The 6,592-nt window shown below is 36.7% G+C and overlaps 1 non-coding gene across 1 annotated transcript; it reads left to right on the forward strand.

The window, feature by feature from the left end:
- The first annotated feature begins 5,343 nt into the window (after positions 1-5,343).
- LOC149263345 (5S ribosomal RNA) lies at positions 5,344-5,462 on the forward strand. The gene has a single exon (XR_016261295.1). It is a non-coding gene; the product is annotated as a 5S ribosomal RNA (ribosomal RNA).
- Positions 5,463-6,592: the final 1,130 nt, after the last annotated feature.

The following is a 6,592-nucleotide window of genomic DNA, read 5'->3' on the forward strand; positions in this document are numbered from 1 at the left end:
CTTGTATCAGACGGATGCGGATTTCAAGGAGGCTTATGAAGCCTGCCAGAATCCTTTGTTGAGGAACAATAGTCCATGGCTGGACTATAACTTATAGGAGAAACTATTGTTTAAAGGAGGATAGCTATGTATTCCCGACTGTTCGATGAGGGAGAACATCATTCAGGAGAAGCACAGCGGAGGTCTTGCCGGACATTTCAGCATTGATAAGACCTTACATCATCTTAGTCACTTTTATTACTGGCCAAAGATGTGGAGGGATGTGCAGCAATTTGTAACTAGGTGTAAAGTGTGTCAGTTGGCGAAAGGACATAGTCAAAATACAGGACTCTACACACCACTGCCTATTCCGAGTAGACCGTGGGACTCAGTCAGCTTGGACTTTGTCTTGGGTCTACCAAGAATGCAGTGGGGTTACGACTCTGTGATGGTAGTAGTAGACCGATTCTCAAAGATGGCACATTTCATCCCTTGTAAGAAAACCAGTGATGCCACTCACGTAGCACACTTGTTTTTCATGGAGATAGTCAAGCTGCACGGCCTACCTAAGTCCATTGTTTCCAACAGGGATGTGAAATTTACAGGACATTTTTGGCACACCTTGTGGAAGAAGTTGGACACACAGTTGAACTTCAGCTCTGCTTATCACCCACAGACCGATGGACAAATAGAGGTGGTGAACAGGAGCTTGGGAAACCTGCTACGGAGCTTGATTGGAGAAAATTCCCGGATGTGGGATCGTGTACTTGCCCAGGCGAAATTCGCTTATAACGATTCACTGAATCAAAGCACAGGATACAATCCTTTTCAGATCTTGTATGGCATGCATCCTTGTAGAGTGCATGAATTATGGGACCTCGGATAGCTAGAACGAAGGAGTGCAGAAAGGGAAGATTTCGCCAAGGCAATGAATGACCTACATGAGCAGGTAAAATCTAAGTTGCAGGACAACAGTCAGCGGTATAAACAATAAGCAGATCAAAAACGGCAGGAGGTACAGTTTAATGTGGGAGATGACGTTCTCACACATTTACAAAAAGAAAGGTTCCCTAGGGGTGAGTACAATAAGTTGAAGTTTAAAAAGATTGGCCCTTGCAAAATTCTGTGTAAATTCTCTGCGAATGCCTATGAATTACAACTGCCCCCAGGAATAGGCATATCACCTATCTTCAATGTGGCAGATCTGTTTCCATACACTACCAGTCCTGAAGACGACAGTACGGCACAGCCAGAACGGGACACCCAGACGAAAAGTGGTTCTTGGATGAGGCAAATGCCTTCGGCTCAGCCCCTTGAGATCGAGAGAATTCTCGACACACAGGTGGCCAAGCGAACTCACAGAAAAGAGTACCTTCAATACCTTGTCAAGTGGAAGGACCATCCCATTGAGGACAGTTCATGGCTTGACGCGGCGCAGATACAGCATGCAGGATATTCTGTCAAGGAGCTCATGGAGCGGAGCCATGAATTTTTGTTACCCCGGGAGCCTGATGCAGGAGCATCCAGCTCAGGGTGAACAAAACGAATGTGTTTGTCTCACGTGTTACATGTTGATAGGTTGACAAGTTATTGTACCTGAGTCATTTAATTTCCTTTTAATTTCTAGCATTTAGGACTTGACAGCAAGTTATGTTTTTAATTTCATTTTAATTTCTTTAGTTTATGTTTTGAATTAATTATAGAATTATGTGAACAGACATTAACAGTTATCCAATAGAACTACTTGTAACTGTTGACAGTTTCTACAACTGTTCAACAAATCATACAAAGAGGGACAGTTGAGACATTTGAAAGATTGATTCCATCATAACGGAAAAGAAAATAAAATCATACAACAGACTTTTCAAGATCATCTGAGTCCATTCGTAACTAAATACATTTTCTTTCCATTCATGATAAATTGAATGCATTTACAAACAGTAGCAAGAACTGGCAGTATAATCATTTTCTACAGGCATCAAAGAAACAACAAAATTAACGGAGCGAGAGCATGTGGGAGTGACCACATCAAATCTATGAACAAGGTTACGGTCAAACACCAAGACACCCAGTAATGATAAAGAGCTACAGTTGCAGAACACGTTGAGCATTTTGGCAAAAGAAGTCACCAGAGCATACGGAGGGTTTCATACAAGAACAAAACCATCACAGAAATTACCAGGTATCATTCCAACTGAAACATTGTAATTTCCTTATGAATATATCATAAGTAAAATTATATTAATAACTGAATCATTACAGTCCCAAAATATACAAAATACATTGCATGTTCGACAAGGGGACTAGGTTCAAAACCCCAGTACCGAAAAACAAGCAAACTAACTGTGAATGCTACACCTAGAGAAGACTTGACCGAGAGTTTCCATATCAAAACTATAGATGAAGTCGACCCAAAAAATGACTGATTGGGGAGCCGATGCTCAGACCCTAGAAACCCTAGCTACTGAAGAGTGATAATAAGAAAAGTTTCTACCTGTTTGAGCCAGCGACAGCAGAATCGAAGTCCACACCTGGAGGGCCCGACTAACCACCTACAAAGACAGCAACTAGATGTTAGAACTGTGGAACCATTGTAACCCTGAAATGGAGTAATGTGCAGAGATGGTTTGTAAGCTTTTTCTTACTAGAAGAGCAGCGTCGAACTATAGGAAGGTTTCAATCGGTCACCAACCAGCAAGGGAACCCTGCTCACAAAGGAGCAAGTCCCTTAGCATAACCAGAAAAATCGACTGGACAGTAAAAGCATGGAAAGATGACTTATCACCGTTTAGCTGACGAGTTAAGGCCGAATGTCGAGTTCCCAGATGGCGGCAACCTGATAAACCATAGTCACAGAACCAGTCAAATCGAAGAATACATACAGCAAGAGAAGAAGACAGTGTAAGAACAAATGCATTAAGAAGAATGTAACCACAAACAACACCCACGAAACCTATAAGGCAGAGGAGCCCAGTAGCAGACCACCGAGGACCAGGTCTCGAACCCCACAAGCTCATTGATGGAGCAGGAAGAATAGGCAGAGCCATCCCACTCTCAGAATCTAGACGAGGAACAAGGTTGTGGTTGAAAAATACCAACAGAACTAGTGAACAGAGGAGAGGCCGAAGCCGAGCGCCACAGAGACAACCACCAGAATCGCAGAGGAACAGTCTAGAAACCCTCTCAGCCACCGGAGAATGAAATGAAAATTCCAAATGAACAAGGGTTTGGTGTGTAATCCAAAGGCGGGACAACGAGTTTCGAGGATGGGACAGGTGTTCCCCTTACATCAATTCACAGGTACCAGTCATTAATAAACAATCAAAAAATATCCACTACCAAATCACCGAGAGTTTAATTATTGTAATCACCACACTAATCATCACTTAGTTGTTGATTAATCACGAGGGCTGGACCCATTATTTACCAAGAATGAGTACATTATGCCTTGATAAAATTGGTAACTTCATACAAGCAGTTGCCACTATTTCACCAAGTAGAACAGCAATTTCATAAATGCCTCTAGGGCCAGCGTAACAACATGTATTAGAAGACTTGAACCCATATAGATGGGGACAAAAAAAATGTGTCATACCACTCGAGCTAAGTTTCTTCGACCTATAAATCAAATTTACTAAAACAATACACTTAAAGAAAACAATGCTCACAAAAATCTATGTTTTATTATTAATCTCCACAAGGTTGATACATTGTGCAGAGTGCAGAAGTGCGAAGGAAGTTTTCTTCGCCCACACCTTTGCACCCCGCACAATGTATCAACAACTATACACGTGATTTCTATAGCATCCAACTATATTTATGGATGAACATAAATGCGAAATTGTTCAAATTCTGAGACAAACAAACTGTAACTTCTTATTCAATTAATAAAATTCCAACTATATTGAATGCTCAAATTTATAGTTAACATAACTTACTAATTTCATATATATTAAATATCCAAATCTATAATTAACATAAACTCAAAGTTCTGTAAATCAAATTTATTAAAACAATGCCTTTGTGCTTTATATTCGAATAATCAAATTCCAACTATATTAAATATCCAAATTTATAATTAACATAAACTTATTAATTTCATATATATTAAATATCTAAATCTATAATTAATATATACTCAAACTTCTGTGAATCAAATCTATTAAAACAATTCCTTTGTGCTTTATATCCACCTTGAGGTGTTGGTTCATGCTTTGAATGTCATGGTGTATGGTTTAATTATATGAATTTGATAAATGTGCATTTCATGATTTATGTTCATCCATAAATATAGTTGGATGCTATAACAATCATGAGTATAGTTGTTGATACATTGTGCAGATCGCAGAGGTGTGAAGGAAAAAGCTTCTAACTATATTAACCAAATTTCAACTACATTAAATATCCAAATTTATAATTAACATAAACTTACTAATTTTATATATATTGGGGTGGGGGTAGGATGATAAACTTAAAGAAAACAATGCACGCAAAAACCTAAGTTTTATTGTTAATCTCCATAATGTTGATACAATTTGCAGAGTGTGGAGGAAGATTTCTTCCTTTTCTCCTTTGTACTTCGCACAATGTATCAACAACTATATGCATGATTTCTATAGTTTACAACTATATTTGTGGATGAACATAAATCTAAAATTGTTCAAATTTAGAGACAAGAAAATTGTAACTTCTTATTCAATTAATCAAATTCCAGTTATATTAAATATCCAAATTTATAATTAACACATACTAATTTCATATATATATTTTTAGGTGAAGGGGTGGGGGGCAAGCATGGGATGATACACTTAAAGAAAATAATGCTCATAGAAATCTAAATTTTATTGTTAATCACCATGTGTATACTTTCTTCATTTGTGTCTCACCACTCCAAACAATGTAATTTTATTGTTAATCATCATGTCTATACTTTCTTCCTCTGCATCTCAACACTCTGAACAATGTATCAACAACTATACGCATGATTTCTATAACATCCAACTATATTTATGGATGAACATAAATCCAAAATTGTTCAAATTCCAAGACAAACCAAGTGTAACTTCTTATTCAATTAATCAAATTCCATCTACATTAAATATCCAAATTTATGTCCACGGGGTCTTGGATAGACGGTGATTGGGTGCTCTGTTAAGGCACTCCTTGATGTGAAGTCACAGGTTCAATTACCCGCCCCGATCGGGGTGATATATTGGACATGATGAAGATGTAGTCCTATGAATCTTACAATATATATATCTATATAGATATATATATATATATATATATATATATATATATATATATATATATATATATATATATATATATATATATATATATATATAACATAAGCTTATTAGGGGGTGCGATCATACCAGCGTTAATGCACCGAATCCCATCAGAACTCTGCAGTTAAGCGTGCTTGGGCTAGAGTAGTACTGGGATGGGTGACCTCCCGGGAAGTCCTAGTGTTGCACCCTCCCCCCTCTAAGCCCCAAGAGTTAGCTCAATCGGTCAAATCAAGTGCCTCGCCAATGGGAGGTCACAGGGTCGAATCCCGAAAGCTCTTGGGGTTAGGTCAGTAAATAGGCCGAGGGGTGTTGATGCCCTTCGGGTGGCGTCCACTCAGTGTTTAAAACCCTGGACGTAGCGGCTACCCACTGACCCGGTATCCGTGAACCAGTAAGTGAAAAACATAAGCTTATTAATTTCATATATATTAAATATCCAAATCCATAATTAATGTAAACTCAAAGGTCGGTATCAAATTTATTAAAACAATGCCTCCGTGTTTTGTATTCAAATAATCAAATTCTAACTATATTAAATTTCCAGATTTATAATTAACATAAACTTACTAATTTCATATATATTAAATATCCAAATCTATAATTAACGTAAAATCAAAGTTCTGTAAATCAAATTTATTAAAACAATACACCTAAAGAAAACAATGCTAACATAATTCTAAGTTTTGTTGTCAATCTCCATAAGGTTGATACATTGTGCGGAGTGTGGAGGTACAGAGGAAGCTCTCTTTCTCTGCACCTCCATACTCCGCACAATCTATCAACATCTGTAGGCATGATTGTTATAGTATCTTCTATATTTATGGATGAATATAAATCCAACATTGTTCAAATTTTGAGACAAACCAAATGTAACTTCTTATTTAATTAATAAAATTCCAACAATATTAAATATCCAAATTTATAATTAACAAAAACTTATGAAGTTCATATATATTAAATATCCATATTGATAATTAACATAACTAAAAGTTCTATTAAAATAATGTCTTTGTAATTTATATTCAAATAATCAAATTCTAACTATATTAAATGTCCAAAATTATAATTAACATAAACTTACTTATTTCATATATATTAAATATCCAAATCGATAATTAATATAAACTCAAAGTTGTGTAAATCAATTTTTTTTTATATTTAACAGGAATGAGTACATTGTAACTTAACAAAATAGTAACTTCGTACAAACGACTGTCACTATTTCACCAAGCAGCACAACAATTTCATAAATGCTTCTATGACCAGCTTAACAACATGTCTTCAAAGACTTGAACCCACATAGCTGGGGACACAAAACA

This window comes from Pinus tabuliformis, chromosome 6 (genome assembly GCF_031772625.1).
Source record: "Pinus tabuliformis cultivar Carrire ecotype Pingquan chromosome 6, CPIR1, whole genome shotgun sequence".
NCBI classification, from domain to species: Eukaryota; Viridiplantae; Streptophyta; class Pinopsida; order Pinales; family Pinaceae; genus Pinus; species Pinus tabuliformis.